Source organism: Ambystoma mexicanum, chromosome 2p (genome assembly GCF_040938575.1).
Source record: "Ambystoma mexicanum isolate Mex_15411 chromosome 2p, UKY_AmexF1_1, whole genome shotgun sequence".
NCBI classification, from domain to species: Eukaryota; Metazoa; Chordata; class Amphibia; order Caudata; family Ambystomatidae; genus Ambystoma; species Ambystoma mexicanum.
Window position 1 is genome coordinate 19,351,344 of NC_090923.1, and position 17,030 is coordinate 19,368,373.

The following is a 17,030-nucleotide window of genomic DNA, read 5'->3' on the forward strand; positions in this document are numbered from 1 at the left end:
TTTTCTTACCAGGTGGGGTCTGTGCTACAGACACGTGGCATTTTCCCAACTGGTTCACAAGCCAACCCCCACCCTTTACAGCGCAGACACAGAAAGCATTTGCTGCTGGTTGGGATTTTCGGGATGGGCCCCTGCTGCTGATGTATTAGGATGGACTTTGGCCAGTCTTTCTTTCTTATACCGACGGCCCGCCCATAAAATTAAAGCACCTTTGCAGGCACAGATGCTCTTAGGGATTTAAATGTAACAGCAGGACCCAAAAAGCAAGGAATGAACCCGAGCCAGCTAGGAGTCGACCCTACAATCTTCTGATCCGTACGTAGTCAGACGCCTCATACTGGCCCTCTTGTGTCTCACCTCCTCCTCCTCCTCCGCGCAGTCCTTCCAGGGGCCTTTCTGAGGTAGGTGCGCCTGCAAGCGCTGCTGGACCTGATTTTCTAGCCCACGCGTCTCACACCCTGACGCTGTTGATAATGCAGCTAACCCCCGGCCCATAGCTGTTGTAAGGGAGAACCTGGACCTGCCAAAGGGAACCAGACCCACGGTGACTTAAAAGCCAAGGGCACTGAAGCCAGCCCCGCCAAAGGAACATTTTAAGTCAGCCTCTGAATGCAAGCAGGGGGCCATCCTGCGCCCCCTGGGGGCGGGGGGGGGACTGACATGCCGGCCAGCTGCCTCCTCTTGCCTTCTCTTGGAACAGCCCATGGGCCCCCAAACAAAGCCCCCTGACAGGCAGGCCCTCTGTGTTTCCTCTGGCTTGTGGGACTACTGTAATGCACCCAGGCATTGTGCTGGGATCAATCACTTTGCATACAGACTGCACCATGAGCCTTTGCAACTACATTGCTCCGGCAAGCATTCCAAAAATAACAAAAACTCACCTCTCGGACCAGCGCAGCAGTGAATAAGCGCGGACCATTGCTCTCTGCCTCCGTTTCATATCATTCCCCCAAAAGCAAGCGCTTTCTGTCTCAAGAAATGCCCATTGTATGCCACCCTATGTCCAGAGATCATAGATCTGGGGGGGTTTATGTATGGGCTGGGTCAACCTTCAGTCTGTGCTCGCTTCGGCAGCACATATACTAAAATTGGAACGATACAGAGAAGATTAGCATGGCCCCTGCGCAAGGATGACACGCAAATTCGTGAAGCGTTCCATATTTTGGACACATAGCAGGACAGACATGTTCTTTAGCTGCAACATTTATTGACGGGATAAACAGGCCCTCTGTCCATTAGGGCAGGTGTGCTTTTCGGCGTGGAGCTCGTCAGAGTGCGTTTTATTTGGAGATAGCGCTGCGAGTGCTCCAAGCTTATGCCCAGTGGGTGATGATTGCTACATGCCAGGGCAGTTCTAAGCTCTCCTAGGTGCTATTTGCCAACAGCGCATATCACTGTCAGCCTATCTGCTTCACGGGCCAAAGTGCAAAGGGGCTCAGGGCCTGAGTCAGCAGCCAGTGTTTCCTTCCGGTGCCCGGATCCTTCCTTGGGGGGCTGCAAGCTAGAGGTTCTCTCTGGCCCAGGCAGCCTGCACGGGTAACTGAAATCCTGCAGCACCCCCCCCCCCCCGTGCCCCAGCGTGTCTCTATCAGGGCCTGGTCTCTGCTGCTGCTGATGCTGACAGGCCCCCAAGCGCCCCAGACACACCTTCCCAGGGTTGCAGCAGTTTCTGCTTCCTGCTTCCAGCTCAGTGCTGGTGCTACTGTGGAGTAAACAGGGTTAGTAGAGAGAGAGGGGGAGAGAGAGAGAGAGAGAGAGAGAGAGAGAGAGAGAGGGAGGGAGGGAGGGAGGGAGGGAGGGCGGTGCATATTCAAATCATCAGTCAGCCAGAGCCTGCTGGGAGCCCATTTCTGCAGGCCCACTGACTGCTGGCTGCTGCCCCCGATGGTTGGAGAAGGGCCAGGCTGGGCTAGGCCACACAGCAAGGGCCAAGCCCTCCTCCGGTGTTCCTTCTGATGATGTCTCCCTGAGTGTCTGAGGTCGAGAAAAAGCCCGCCCGCAGAACTGGCCAGAGAGGTCTCTGGCCGATCAGGGGGGCAGGCAGGCCACCGGCGCAGCAGGCAGCGCAGGGGACGTGCACCTCAAGGCCTTGGCCACCATCTCTCCCTTGGCTTTCAGTGTACCTCAGAATGCCTTTGCTGTTCCGGATCAGGGGAGAGAAGCAACCTTTTCTTAGCAGGTGGGGTCTGTGCTACAGACACGTGGCATTTTCCCAACTGGTTCACAAGCCAACCCCCACCCTTTACAGCGCAGACACAGAAAGCATTTGCTGCTGGTTGGGATTTTCGGGATGGGCCCCTGCTGCTGATGTATTAGGATGGACTTTGGCCAGTCTTTCTTTCTTATACCGACGGCCCGCCCATAAAATTAAAGCACCTTTGCAGGCACAGATGCTCTTAGGGATTTAAATGTAACAGCAGGACCCAAAAAGCAAGGAATGAACCCGAGCCAGATAGGAGTCGACCCTACAATCTTCTGATCCGTACGTAGTCAGACGCCTCATACTGGCCCTCTTGTGTCTCACCTCCTCCTCCTCCTCCGCGCAGTCCTTCCAGGGGCCTTTCTGAGGTAGGTGCGCCTGCAAGCCCTGCTGGACCTGATTTTCTAGCCCACGCGTCTCACACCCTGACGCTGTTGATAATGCAGCTAACCCCCGGCCCATAGCTGTTGTAAGGGAGAACCTGGACCTGCCAAAGGGAACCAGACCCACGGTGACTTAAAAGCCAAGGGCACTGAAGCCAGCCCCGCCAAAGGAACATTTTAAGTCAGCCTCTGAATGCAAGCAGGGGGCCATCCTGCGCCCCCTGGGGGCGGGGGGGGGGGACTGACATGCCGGCCAGCTGCCTCCTCTTGCCGTCTCTTGGAACAGCCCATGGGCCCCCAAACAAAGCCCCCTGACAGGCAGGCCCTCTGTGTTTCCTCTGGCTTGTGGGACTACTGTAATGCACCCAGGCATTGTGCTGGGATCAATCACTTTGCATACAGACTGCACCATGAGCCTTTGCAACTACATTGCTCCGGCAAGCATTCCAAAAATAACAAAAACTCACCTCTCGGACCAGCGCAGCAGTGAATAAGCGCGGACCATTGCTCTCTGCCTCCGTTTCATATCATTCCCCCAAAAGCAAGCGCTTTCTGTCTCAAGAAATGCCCATTGTATGCCACCCTATGTCCAGAGATCATAGATCTGGGGGGGTTTATGTATGGGCTGGGTAAACCTTCAGTCTGTGCTCCCTTCGGCAGCACATATACTAAAATTGGAACGATACAGAGAAGATTAGCATGGCCCCTGCGCAAGGATGACACGCAAATTCGTGAAGCGTTCCATATTTTGGACACATAGCAGGACAGACATGTTCTTTAGCTGCAACATTTATTGACGGGATAAACAGGCCCTCTGTCCATTAGGACAGGTGTGCTTTTCGGCGTGGAGCTCGTCAGAGTGCGTTTTATTTGGAGATAGCGCTGCGAGTGCTCCAAGCTTATGCCCAGTGGGTGATGATTGCTACATGCCAGGGCAGTTCTAAGCTCTCCTAGGTGCTATTTGCCAACAGCGCATATCACTGTCAGCCTATCTGCTTCACGGGCCAAAGTGCAAAGGGGCTCAGGGCCTGAGTCAGCAGCCAGTGTTTCCTTCCGGTGCCCGGATCCTTCCTTGGGGGGCTGCAAGCTAGAGGTTCTCTCTGGCCCAGGCAGCCTGCACGGGTAACTGAAATCCTGCAGCACCCCCCCCCCCCCCCGTGCCCCAGCGTGTCTCTATCAGGGCCTGGTCTCTGCTGCTGCTGATGCTGACAGGCCCCCAAGCGCCCCAGACACACCTTCCCAGGGTTGCAGCAGTTTCTGCTTCCTGCTTCCAGCTCAGTGCTGGTGCTACTGTGGAGTAAACAGGGTTAGTAGAGAGAGAGGGGGAGAGAGAGAGAGAGAGAGAGAGAGAGGGAGGGAGGGAGGGAGGGAGGGCGGTGCATATTCAAATCATCAGTCAGCCAGAGCCTGCTGGGAGCCCATTTCTGCAGGCCCACTGACTGCTGGCTGCTGCCCCCGATGGTTGGAGAAGGGCCAGGCTGGGCTAGGCCACACAGCAAGGGCCAAGCCCTCCTCCGGTGCTCCTTCTGATGATGTCTCCCTGAGTGTCTGAGGTCGAGAAAAAGCCCGCCCGCAGAACTGGCCAGAGAGGTCTCTGGCCGATCAGGGGCGTGAAGGGCGGCAGGCAGGCCACCGGCGCAGCAGGCAGCGCAGGGGACGTGCACCTCAAGGCCTTGGCCACCATCTCTCCCTTGGCTTTCAGTGTACCTCAGAATGCCTTTGCTGTTCCGGATCAGGGGAGAGAAGCAACCTTTTCTTAGCAGGTGGGGTCTGTGCTACAGACACGTGGCATTTTCCCAACTGGTTCACAAGCCAACCCCCACCCTTTACAGCGCAGACACAGAAAGCATTTGCTGCTGGTTGGGATTTTCGGGATGGGCCCCTGCTGCTGATGTATTAGGATGGACTTTGGCCAGTCTTTCTTTCTTATACCGACGGCCCGCCCATAAAATTAAAGCACCTTTGCAGGCACAGATGCTCTTAGGGATTTAAATGTAACAGCAGGACCCAAAAAGCAAGGAATGAACCCGAGCCAGATAGGAGTCGACCCTACAATCTTCTGATCCGTACGTAGTCAGACGCCTCATACTGGCCCTCTTGTGTCCCACCTCCTCCTCCTCCGCGCAGGCCTTCCAGGGGCCTTTCTGAGGTAGGTGCGCCTGCAAGCCCTGCTGGACCTGATTTTCTAGCCCACGCGCATCACACCCTGACGCTGTTGATAATGCAGCTAACCCCCGGCCCATAGCTGTTGTAAGGGAGAACCTGGACCTGCCAAAGGGAACCAGACCCACGGTGACTTAAAAGCCAAGGGCACTGAAGCCAGCCCCGCCAAAGGAACATTTTAAGTCAGCCTCTGAATGCAAGCAGGGGGCCATCCTGCGCCCCCTGGGGGCGGGGGGGGGGACTGACATGCCGGCCAGCTGCCTCCTCTTGCCTTCTCTTGGAACAGCCCATGGGCCCCCAAACAAAGCCCCCTGACAGGCAGGCCCTCTGTGTTTCCTCTGGCTTGTGGGACTACTGTAATGCACCCAGGCATTGTGCTGGGATCAATCACTTTGCATACAGACTGCACCATGAGCCTTTGCAACTACATTGCTCCGGCAAGCATTCCAAAAATAACAAAAACTCACCTCTCGGACCAGCGCAGCAGTGAATAAGCGCGGACCATTGCTCTCTGGCTCCGTTTCATATCATTCCCCCAAAAGCAAGCGCTTTCTGTCTCAAGAAATGCCCATTGTATGCCACCCTATGTCCAGAGATCATAGATCTGGGGGGGTTTATGTATGGGCTGGGTCAACCTTCAGTCTGTGCTCGCTTCGGCAGCACATATACTAAAATTGGAACGATACAGAGAAGATTAGCATGGCCCCTGCGCAAGGATGACACGCAAATTCGTGAAGCGTTCCATATTTTGGACACATAGCAGGACAGACATGTTCTTTAGCTGCAACATTTATTGACGGGATAAACAGGCCCTCTGTCCATTAGGGCAGGTGTGCTTTTCGGCGTGGAGCTCGTCAGAGTGCGTTTTATTTGGAGATAGCGCTGCGAGTGCTCCAAGCTTATGCCCAGTGGGTGATGATTGCTACATGCCAGGGCAGTTCTAAGCTCTCCTAGGTGCTATTTGCCAACAGCGCATATCACTGTCAGCCTATCTGCTTCACGGGCCAAAGTGCAAAGGGGCTCAGGGCCTGAGTCAGCAGCCAGTGTTTCCTTCCGGTGCCCGGATCCTTCCTTGGGGGGCTGCAAGCTAGAGGTTCTCTCTGGCCCAGGCAGCCTGCACGGGTAACTGAAATCCTGCAGCACCCCCCCCCCCCCCCGTGCCCCAGCGTGTCTCTATCAGGGCCTGGTCTCTGCTGCTGCTGATGCTGACAGGCCCCCAAGCGCCCCAGACACACCTTCCCAGGGTTGCAGCAGTTTCTGCTTCCTGCTTCCAGCTCAGTGCTGGTGCTACTGTGGAGTAAACAGGGTTAGTAGAGAGAGAGGGGGAGAGAGAGAGAGAGAGAGAGAGAGAGAGAGGGAGGGAGGGAGGGAGGGAGGGAGGGCGGTGCATATTCAAATCATCAGTCAGCCAGAGCCTGCTGGGAGCCCATTTCTGCAGGCCCACTGACTGCTGGCTGCTGCCCCCGATGGTTGGAGAAGGGCCAGGCTGGGCTAGGCCACACAGCAAGGGCCAAGCCCTCCTCCGGTGCTCCTTCTGATGATGTCTCCCTGAGTGTCTGAGGTCGAGAAAAAGCCCGCCCGCAGAACTGGCCAGAGAGGTCTCTGGCCGATCAGGGGCGTGAAGGGCGGCAGGCAGGCCACCGGCGCAGCAGGCAGCGCAGGGGACGTGCACCTCAAGGCCTTGGCCACCATCTCTCCCTTGGCTTTCAGTGTACCTCAGAATGCCTTTGCTGTTCCGGATCAGGGGAGAGAAGCAACCTTTTCTTAGCAGGTGGGGTCTGTGCTACAGACACGTGGCATTTTCCCAACTGGTTCACAAGCCAACCCCCACCCTTTACAGCGCAGACACAGAAAGCATTTGCTGCTGGTTGGGATTTTCGGGATGGGCCCCTGCTGCTGATGTATTAGGATGGACTTTGGCCAGTCTTTCTTTCTTATACCGACGGCCCGCCCATAAAATTAAAGCACCTTTGCAGGCACAGATGCTCTTAGGGATTTAAATGTAACAGCAGGACCCAAAAAGCAAGGAATGAACCCGAGCCAGATAGGAGTCGACCCTACAATCTTCTGATCCGTACGTAGTCAGACGCCTCATACTGGCCCTCTTGTGTCTCACCTCCTCCTCCTCCTCCGCGCAGTCCTTCCAGGGGCCTTTCTGAGGTAGGTGCGCCTGCAAGCGCTGCTGGACCTGATTTTCTAGCCCACGCGTCTCACACCCTGACGCTGTTGATAATGCAGCTAACCCCCGGCCCATAGCTGTTGTAAGGGAGAACCTGGACCTGCCAAAGGGAACCAGACCCACGGTGACTTAAAAGCCAAGGGCGCTGAAGCCAGCCCCGCCAAAGGAACATTTTAAGTCAGCCTCTGAATGCAAGCAGGGGGCCATCCTGCGCCCCCTGGGGGCGGGGGGGGGGGACTGACATGCCGGCCAGCTGCCTCCTCTTGCCTTCTCTTGGAACAGCCCATGGGCCCCCAAACAAAGCCCCCTGACAGGCAGGCCCTCTGTGTTTCCTCTGGCTTGTGGGACTACTGTAATGCACCCAGGCATTGTGCTGGGATCAATCACTTTGCATACAGACTGCACCATGAGCCTTTGCAACTACATTGCTCCGGCAAGCATTCCAAAAATAACAAAAACTCACCTCTCGGACCAGCGCAGCAGTGAATAAGCGCGGACCATTGCTCTCTGCCTCCGTTTCATATCATTCCCCCAAAAGCAAGCGCTTTCTGTCTCAAGAAATGCCCATTGTATGCCACCCTATGTCCAGAGATCATAGATCTGGGGGGGTTTATGTATGGGCTGGGTCAACCTTCAGTCTGTGCTCGCTTCGGCAGCACATATACTAAAATTGGAACGATACAGAGAAGATTAGCATGGCCCCTGCGCAAGGATGACACGCAAATTCGTGAAGCGTTCCATATTTTGGACACATAGCAGGACAGACATGTTCTTTAGCTGCAACATTTATTGACGGGATAAACAGGCCCTCTGTCCATTAGGGCAGGTGTGCTTTTCGGCGTGGAGCTCGTCAGAGTGCGTTTTATTTGGAGATAGCGCTGCGAGTGCTCCAAGCTTATGCCCAGTGGGTGATGATTGCTACATGCCAGGGCAGTTCTAAGCTCTCCTAGGTGCTATTTGCCAACAGCGCATATCACTGTCAGCCTATCTGCTTCACGGGCCAAAGTGCAAAGGGGCTCAGGGCCTGAGTCAGCAGCCAGTGTTTCCTTCCGGTGCCCGGATCCTTCCTTGGGGGGCTGCAAGCTAGAGGTTCTCTCTGGCCCAGGCAGCCTGCACGGGTAACTGAAATCCTGCAGCACCCCCCCCCCCCGTGCCCCAGCGTGTCTCTATCAGGGCCTGGTCTCTGCTGCTGCTGATGCTGACAGGCCCCCAAGCGCCCCAGACACACCTTCCCAGGGTTGCAGCAGTTTCTGCTTCCTGCTTCCAGCTCAGTGCTGGTGGTACTGTGGAGTAAACAGGGTTAGTAGAGAGAGAGGGGGAGAGAGAGAGAGAGAGAGAGAGAGAGAGAGAGAGAGGGAGGGAGGGAGGGAGGGAGGGAGGGAGGGCGGTGCATATTCAAATCATCAGTCAGCCAGAGCCTGCTGGGAGCCCATTTCTGCAGGCCCACTGACTGCTGGCTGCTGCCCCCGATGGTTGGAGAAGGGCCAGGCTGGGCTAGGCCACACAGCAAGGGCCAAGCCCTCCTCCGGTGCTCCTTCTGATGATGTCTCCCTGAGTGTCTGAGGTCGAGAAAAAGCCCGCCCGCAGAACTGGCCAGAGAGGTCTCTGGCCGATCAGGGGCGTGAAGGGGCGTGAAGGGCGGCAGGCAGGCCACCGGCGCAGCAGGCAGCGCAGGGGACGTGCACCTCAAGGCCTTGGCCACCATCTCTCCCTTGGCTTTCAGTGTACCTCAGAATGCCTTTGCTGTTCCGGATCAGGGGAGAGAAGCAACCTTTTCTTAGCAGGTGGGGTCTGTGCTACAGACACGTGGCATTTTCCCAACTGGTTCACAAGCCAACCCCCCACCCTTTACAGCGCAGACACAGAAAGCATTTGCTGCTGGTTGGGATTTTCGGGATGGGCCCCTGCTGCTGATGTATTAGGATGGACTTTGGCCAGTCTTTCTTTCTTATACCGACGGCCCGCCCATAAAATTAAAGCACCTTTGCAGGCACAGATGCTCTTAGGGATTTAAATGTAACAGCAGGACCCAAAAAGCAAGGAATGAACCCGAGCCAGATAGGAGTCGACCCTACAATCTTCTGATCCGTACGTAGTCAGACGCCTCATACTGGCCCTCTTGTGTCTCACCTCCTCCTCCTCCTCCGCGCAGTCCTTCCAGGGGCCTTTCTGAGGTAGGTGCGCCTGCAAGCGCTGCTGGACCTGATTTTCTAGCCCACGCGTCTCACACCCTGACGCTGTTGATAATGCAGCTAACCCCCGGCCCATAGCTGTTGTAAGGGAGAACCTGGACCTGCCAAAGGGAACCAGACCCACGGTGACTTAAAAGCCAAGGGCACTGAAGCCAGCCCCGCCAAAGGAACATTTTAAGTCAGCCTCTGAATGCAAGCAGGGGGCCATCCTGCGCCCCCTGGGGGCGGGGGGGGGACTGACATGCCGGCCAGCTGCCTCCTCTTGCCTTCTCTTGGAACAGCCCATGGGCCCCCAAACAAAGCCCCCTGACAGGCAGGCCCTCTGTGTTTCCTCTGGCTTGTGGGACTACTGTAATGCACCCAGGCATTGTGCTGGGATCAATCACTTTGCATACAGACTGCACCATGAGCCTTTGCAACTACATTGCTCCGGCAAGCATTCCAAAAATAACAAAAACTCACCTCTCGGACCAGCGCAGCAGTGAATAAGCGCGGACCATTGCTCTCTGCCTCCGTTTCATATCATTCCCCCAAAAGCAAGCGCTTTCTGTCTCAAGAAATGCCCATTGTATGCCACCCTATGTCCAGAGATCATAGATCTGGGGGGGTTTATGTATGGGCTGGGTCAACCTTCAGTCTGTGCTCGCTTCGGCAGCACATATACTAAAATTGGAACGATACAGAGAAGATTAGCATGGCCCCTGCGCAAGGATGACACGCAAATTCGTGAAGCGTTCCATATTTTGGACACATAGCAGGACAGACATGTTCTTTAGCTGCAACATTTATTGACGGGATAAACAGGCCCTCTGTCCATTAGGGCAGGTGTGCTTTTCGGCGTGGAGCTCGTCAGAGTGCGTTTTATTTGGAGATAGCGCTGCGAGTGCTCCAAGCTTATGCCCAGTGGGTGATGATTGCTACATGCCAGGGCAGTTCTAAGCTCTCCTAGGTGCTATTTGCCAACAGCGCATATCACTGTCAGCCTATCTGCTTCACGGGCCAAAGTGCAAAGGGGCTCAGGGCCTGAGTCAGCAGCCAGTGTTTCCTTCCGGTGCCCGGATCCTTCCTTGGGGGGCTGCAAGCTAGAGGTTCTCTCTGGCCCAGGCAGCCTGCACGGGTAACTGAAATCCTGCAGCACCCCCCCCCCCCGTGCCCCAGCGTGTCTCTATCAGGGCCTGGTCTCTGCTGCTGCTGATGCTGACAGGCCCCCAAGCGCCCCAGACACACCTTCCCAGGGTTGCAGCAGTTTCTGCTTCCTGCTTCCAGCTCAGTGCTGGTGCTACTGTGGAGTAAACAGGGTTAGTAGAGAGAGAGGGGGAGAGAGAGAGAGAGAGAGAGAGAGGGAGGGAGGGAGGGAGGGAGGGAGGGCGGTGCATATTCAAATCATCAGTCAGCCAGAGCCTGCTGGGAGCCCATTTCTGCAGGCCCACTGACTGCTGGCTGCTGCCCCCGATGGTTGGAGAAGGGCCAGGCTGGGCTAGGCCACACAGCAAGGGCCAAGCCCTCCTCCGGTGCTCCTTCTGATGATGTCTCCCTGAGTGTCTGAGGTCGAGAAAAAGCCCGCCCGCAGAACTGGCCAGAGAGGTCTCTGGCCGATCAGGGGCGTGAAGGGCGGCAGGCAGGCCACCGGCGCAGCAGGCAGCGCAGGGGACGTGCACCTCAAGGCCTTGGCCACCATCTCTCCCTTGGCTTTCAGTGTACCTCAGAATGCCTTTGCTGTTCCGGATCAGGGGAGAGAAGCAACCTTTTCTTACCAGGTGGGGTCTGTGCTACAGACACGTGGCATTTTCCCAACTGGTTCACAAGCCAACCCCCACCCTTTACAGCGCAGACACAGAAAGCATTTGCTGCTGGTTGGGATTTTCGGGATGGGCCCCTGCTGCTGATGTATTAGGATGGACTTTGGCCAGTCTTTCTTTCTTATACCGACGGCCCGCCCATAAAATTAAAGCACCTTTGCAGGCACAGATGCTCTTAGGGATTTAAATGTAACAGCAGGACCCAAAAAGCAAGGAATGAACCCGAGCCAGCTAGGAGTCGACCCTACAATCTTCTGATCCGTACGTAGTCAGACGCCTCATACTGGCCCTCTTGTGTCTCACCTCCTCCTCCTCCTCCGCGCAGTCCTTCCAGGGGCCTTTCTGAGGTAGGTGCGCCTGCAAGCGCTGCTGGACCTGATTTTCTAGCCCACGCGTCTCACACCCTGACGCTGTTGATAATGCAGCTAACCCCCGGCCCATAGCTGTTGTAAGGGAGAACCTGGACCTGCCAAAGGGAACCAGACCCACGGTGACTTAAAAGCCAAGGGCACTGAAGCCAGCCCCGCCAAAGGAACATTTTAAGTCAGCCTCTGAATGCAAGCAGGGGGCCATCCTGCGCCCCCTGGGGGCGGGGGGGGGGACTGACATGCCGGCCAGCTGCCTCCTCTTGCCTTCTCTTGGAACAGCCCATGGGCCCCCAAACAAAGCCCCCTGACAGGCAGGCCCTCTGTGTTTCCTCTGGCTTGTGGGACTACTGTAATGCACCCAGGCATTGTGCTGGGATCAATCACTTTGCATACAGACTGCACCATGAGCCTTTGCAACTACATTGCTCCGGCAAGCATTCCAAAAATAACAAAAACTCACCTCTCGGACCAGCGCAGCAGTGAATAAGCGCGGACCATTGCTCTCTGCCTCCGTTTCATATCATTCCCCCAAAAGCAAGCGCTTTCTGTCTCAAGAAATGCCCATTGTATGCCACCCTATGTCCAGAGATCATAGATCTGGGGGGGTTTATGTATGGGCTGGGTCAACCTTCAGTCTGTGCTCGCTTCGGCAGCACATATACTAAAATTGGAACGATACAGAGAAGATTAGCATGGCCCCTGCGCAAGGATGACACGCAAATTCGTGAAGCGTTCCATATTTTGGACACATAGCAGGACAGACATGTTCTTTAGCTGCAACATTTATTGACGGGATAAACAGGCCCTCTGTCCATTAGGGCAGGTGTGCTTTTCGGCGTGGAGCTCGTCAGAGTGCGTTTTATTTGGAGATAGCGCTGCGAGTGCTCCAAGCTTATGCCCAGTGGGTGATGATTGCTACATGCCAGGGCAGTTCTAAGCTCTCCTAGGTGCTATTTGCCAACAGCGCATATCACTGTCAGCCTATCTGCTTCACGGGCCAAAGTGCAAAGGGGCTCAGGGCCTGAGTCAGCAGCCAGTGTTTCCTTCCGGTGCCCGGATCCTTCCTTGGGGGGCTGCAAGCTAGAGGTTCTCTCTGGCCCAGGCAGCCTGCACGGGTAACTGAAATCCTGCAGCACCCCCCCCCCCCCGTGCCCCAGCGTGTCTCTATCAGGGCCTGGTCTCTGCTGCTGCTGATGCTGACAGGCCCCCAAGCGCCCCAGACACACCTTCCCAGGGTTGCAGCAGTTTCTGCTTCCTGCTTCCAGCTCAGTGCTGGTGCTACTGTGGAGTAAACAGGGTTAGTAGAGAGAGAGGGGGAGAGAGAGAGAGAGAGAGAGAGAGAGAGAGAGAGAGGGAGGGAGGGAGGGAGGGAGGGAGGGCGGTGCATATTCAAATCATCAGTCAGCCAGAGCCTGCTGGGAGCCCATTTCTGCAGGCCCACTGACTGCTGGCTGCTGCCCCCGATGGTTGGAGAAGGGCCAGGCTGGGCTAGGCCACACAGCAAGGGCCAAGCCCTCCTCCGGTGTTCCTTCTGATGATGTCTCCCTGAGTGTCTGAGGTCGAGAAAAAGCCCGCCCGCAGAACTGGCCAGAGAGGTCTCTGGCCGATCAGGGGCGTGAAGGGCGGCAGGCAGGCCACCGGCGCAGCAGGCAGCGCAGGGGACGTGCACCTCAAGGCCTTGGCCACCATCTCTCCCTTGGCTTTCAGTGTACCTCAGAATGCCTTTGCTGTTCCGGATCAGGGGAGAGAAGCAACCTTTTCTTAGCAGGTGGGGTCTGTGCTACAGACACGTGGCATTTTCCCAACTGGTTCACAAGCCAACCCCCACCCTTTACAGCGCAGACACAGAAAGCATTTGCTGCTGGTTGGGATTTTCGGGATGGGCCCCTGCTGCTGATGTATTAGGATGGACTTTGGCCAGTCTTTCTTTCTTATACCGACGGCCCGCCCATAAAATTAAAGCACCTTTGCAGGCACAGATGCTCTTAGGGATTTAAATGTAACAGCAGGACCCAAAAAGCAAGGAATGAACCCGAGCCAGATAGGAGTCGACCCTACAATCTTCTGATCCGTACGTAGTCAGACGCCTCATACTGGCCCTCTTGTGTCTCACCTCCTCCTCCTCCTCCGCGCAGTCCTTCCAGGGGCCTTTCTGAGGTAGGTGCGCCTGCAAGCGCTGCTGGACCTGATTTTCTAGCCCACGCGTCTCACACCCTGACGCTGTTGATAATGCAGCTAACCCCCGGCCCATAGCTGTTGTAAGGGAGAACCTGGACCTGCCAAAGGGAACCAGACCCACGGTGACTTAAAAGCCAAGGGCACTGAAGCCAGCCCCGCCAAAGGAACATTTTAAGTCAGCCTCTGAATGCAAGCAGGGGGCCATCCTGCGCCCCCTGGGGGCGGGGGGGGGGGACTGACATGCCGGCCAGCTGCCTCCTCTTGCCGTCTCTTGGAACAGCCCATGGGCCCCCAAACAAAGCCCCCTGACAGGCAGGCCCTCTGTGTTTCCTCTGGCTTGTGGGACTACTGTAATGCACCCAGGCATTGTGCTGGGATCAATCACTTTGCATACAGACTGCACCATGAGCCTTTGCAACTACATTGCTCCGGCAAGCATTCCAAAAATAACAAAAACTCACCTCTCGGACCAGCGCAGCAGTGAATAAGCGCGGACCATTGCTCTCTGCCTCCGTTTCATATCATTCCCCCAAAAGCAAGCGCTTTCTGTCTCAAGAAATGCCCATTGTATGCCACCCTATGTCCAGAGATCATAGATCTGGGGGGGTTTATGTATGGGCTGGGTAAACCTTCAGTCTGTGCTCCCTTCGGCAGCACATATACTAAAATTGGAACGATACAGAGAAGATTAGCATGGCCCCTGCGCAAGGATGACACGCAAATTCGTGAAGCGTTCCATATTTTGGACACATAGCAGGACAGACATGTTCTTTAGCTGCAACATTTATTGACGGGATAAACAGGCCCTCTGTCCATTAGGGCAGGTGTGCTTTTCGGCGTGGAGCTCGTCAGAGTGCGTTTTATTTGGAGATAGCGCTGCGAGTGCTCCAAGCTTATGCCCAGTGGGTGATGATTGCTACATGCCAGGGCAGTTCTAAGCTCTCCTAGGTGCTATTTGCCAACAGCGCATATCACTGTCAGCCTATCTGCTTCACGGGCCAAAGTGCAAAGGGGCTCAGGGCCTGAGTCAGCAGCCAGTGTTTCCTTCCGGTGCCCGGATCCTTCCTTGGGGGGCTGCAAGCTAGAGGTTCTCTCTGGCCCAGGCAGCCTGCACGGGTAACTGAAATCCTGCAGCACCCCCCCCCCCCCCCCGTGCCCCAGCGTGTCTCTATCAGGGCCTGGTCTCTGCTGCTGCTGATGCTGACAGGCCCCCAAGCGCCCCAGACACACCTTCCCAGGGTTGCAGCAGTTTCTGCTTCCTGCTTCCAGCTCAGTGCTGGTGCTACTGTGGAGTAAACAGGGTTAGTAGAGAGAGAGGGGGAGAGAGAGAGAGAGAGAGAGAGAGAGGGAGGGAGGGAGGGAGGGAGGGCGGTGCATATTCAAATCATCAGTCAGCCAGAGCCTGCTGGGAGCCCATTTCTGCAGGCCCACTGACTGCTGGCTGCTGCCCCCGATGGTTGGAGAAGGGCCAGGCTGGGCTAGGCCACACAGCAAGGGCCAAGCCCTCCTCCGGTGCTCCTTCTGATGATGTCTCCCTGAGTGTCTGAGGTCGAGAAAAAGCCCGCCCGCAGAACTGGCCAGAGAGGTCTCTGGCCGATCAGGGGCGTGAAGGGCGGCAGGCAGGCCACCGGCGCAGCAGGCAGCGCAGGGGACGTGCACCTCAAGGCCTTGGCCACCATCTCTCCCTTGGCTTTCAGTGTACCTCAGAATGCCTTTGCTGTTCCGGATCAGGGGAGAGAAGCAACCTTTTCTTAGCAGGTGGGGTCTGTGCTACAGACACGTGGCATTTTCCCAACTGGTTCACAAGCCAACCCCCACCCTTTACAGCGCAGACACAGAAAGCATTTGCTGCTGGTTGGGATTTTCGGGATGGGCCCCTGCTGCTGATGTATTAGGATGGACTTTGGCCAGTCTTTCTTTCTTATACCGACGGCCCGCCCATAAAATTAAAGCACCTTTGCAGGCACAGATGCTCTTAGGGATTTAAATGTAACAGCAGGACCCAAAAAGCAAGGAATGAACCCGAGCCAGATAGGAGTCGACCCTACAATCTTCTGATCCGTACGTAGTCAGACGCCTCATACTGGCCCTCTTGTGTCCCACCTCCTCCTCCTCCGCGCAGGCCTTCCAGGGGCCTTTCTGAGGTAGGTGCGCCTGCAAGCCCTGCTGGACCTGATTTTCTAGCCCACGCGCATCACACCCTGACGCTGTTGATAATGCAGCTAACCCCCGGCCCATAGCTGTTGTAAGGGAGAACCTGGACCTGCCAAAGGGAACCAGACCCACGGTGACTTAAAAGCCAAGGGCACTGAAGCCAGCCCCGCCAAAGGAACATTTTAAGTCAGCCTCTGAATGCAAGCAGGGGGCCATCCTGCGCCCCCTGGGGGCGGGGGGGGGGACTGACATGCCGGCCAGCTGCCTCCTCTTGCCTTCTCTTGGAACAGCCCATGGGCCCCCAAACAAAGCCCCCTGACAGGCAGGCCCTCTGTGTTTCCTCTGGCTTGTGGGACTACTGTAATGCACCCAGGCATTGTGCTGGGATCAATCACTTTGCATACAGACTGCACCATGAGCCTTTGCAACTACATTGCTCCGGCAAGCATTCCAAAAATAACAAAAACTCACCTCTCGGACCAGCGCAGCAGTGAATAAGCGCGGACCATTGCTCTCTGGCTCCGTTTCATATCATTCCCCCAAAAGCAAGCGCTTTCTGTCTCAAGAAATGCCCATTGTATGCCACCCTATGTCCAGAGATCATAGATCTGGGGGGGTTTATGTATGGGCTGGGTCAACCTTCAGTCTGTGCTCGCTTCGGCAGCACATATACTAAAATTGGAACGATACAGAGAAGATTAGCATGGCCCCTGCGCAAGGATGACACGCAAATTCGTGAAGCGTTCCATATTTTGGACACATAGCAGGACAGACATGTTCTTTAGCTGCAACATTTATTGACGGGATAAACAGGCCCTCTGTCCATTAGGGCAGGTGTGCTTTTCGGCGTGGAGCTCGTCAGAGTGCGTTTTATTTGGAGATAGCGCTGCGAGTGCTCCAAGCTTATGCCCAGTGGGTGATGATTGCTACATGCCAGGGCAGTTCTAAGCTCTCCTAGGTGCTATTTGCCAACAGCGCATATCACTGTCAGCCTATCTGCTTCACGGGCCAAAGTGCAAAGGGGCTCAGGGCCTGAGTCAGCAGCCAGTGTTTCCTTCCGGTGCCCGGATCCTTCCTTGGGGGGCTGCAAGCTAGAGGTTCTCTCTGGCCCAGGCAGCCTGCACGGGTAACTGAAATCCTGCAGCACCCCCCCCCCCCCCCCGTGCCCCAGCGTGTCTCTATCAGGGCCTGGTCTCTGCTGCTGCTGATGCTGACAGGCCCCCAAGCGCCCCAGACACACCTTCCCAGGGTTGCAGCAGTTTCTGCTTCCTGCTTCCAGCTCAGTGCTGGTGCTACTGTGGAGTAAACAGGGTTAGTAGAGAGAGAGGGGGAGAGAGAGAGAGAGAGAGAGAGAGAGAGAGGGAGGGAGGGAGGGAGGGAGGGAGGGCGGTGCATATTCAAATCATCAGTCAGC

General features: G+C 56.1%; 8 non-coding genes across 8 annotated transcripts; all 8 read left to right on the forward strand.

Moving 5' to 3' along the window:
* The first annotated feature begins 1,058 nt into the window (after window positions 1-1,058).
* On the forward strand, window positions 1,059-1,165 carry LOC138568525 (U6 spliceosomal RNA). The gene has a single exon (XR_011302860.1). It is a non-coding gene; the product is annotated as a U6 spliceosomal RNA (small nuclear RNA).
* A 2,062-nt stretch (window positions 1,166-3,227) lies between these two features.
* LOC138568224 (U6 spliceosomal RNA) lies at window positions 3,228-3,334 on the forward strand. Its single transcript, XR_011302567.1, has one exon. It is a non-coding gene; the product is annotated as a U6 spliceosomal RNA (small nuclear RNA).
* A 2,056-nt stretch (window positions 3,335-5,390) lies between these two features.
* On the forward strand, window positions 5,391-5,497 carry LOC138568526 (U6 spliceosomal RNA). The gene has a single exon (XR_011302861.1). It is a non-coding gene; the product is annotated as a U6 spliceosomal RNA (small nuclear RNA).
* A 2,068-nt stretch (window positions 5,498-7,565) lies between these two features.
* LOC138568529 (U6 spliceosomal RNA) lies at window positions 7,566-7,672 on the forward strand. Its single transcript, XR_011302862.1, has one exon. It is a non-coding gene; the product is annotated as a U6 spliceosomal RNA (small nuclear RNA).
* Window positions 7,673-9,756: 2,084 nt separating this feature from the next.
* On the forward strand, window positions 9,757-9,863 carry LOC138568530 (U6 spliceosomal RNA). Its single transcript, XR_011302863.1, has one exon. It is a non-coding gene; the product is annotated as a U6 spliceosomal RNA (small nuclear RNA).
* Window positions 9,864-11,921: 2,058 nt separating this feature from the next.
* Window positions 11,922-12,028, forward strand: LOC138568531 (U6 spliceosomal RNA). Its single transcript, XR_011302864.1, has one exon. It is a non-coding gene; the product is annotated as a U6 spliceosomal RNA (small nuclear RNA).
* Window positions 12,029-14,100: 2,072 nt separating this feature from the next.
* LOC138568225 (U6 spliceosomal RNA) lies at window positions 14,101-14,207 on the forward strand. Its single transcript, XR_011302568.1, has one exon. It is a non-coding gene; the product is annotated as a U6 spliceosomal RNA (small nuclear RNA).
* Window positions 14,208-16,264: 2,057 nt separating this feature from the next.
* Window positions 16,265-16,371, forward strand: LOC138568532 (U6 spliceosomal RNA). Its single transcript, XR_011302865.1, has one exon. It is a non-coding gene; the product is annotated as a U6 spliceosomal RNA (small nuclear RNA).
* The last annotated feature ends 659 nt before the right edge of the window (window positions 16,372-17,030 follow it).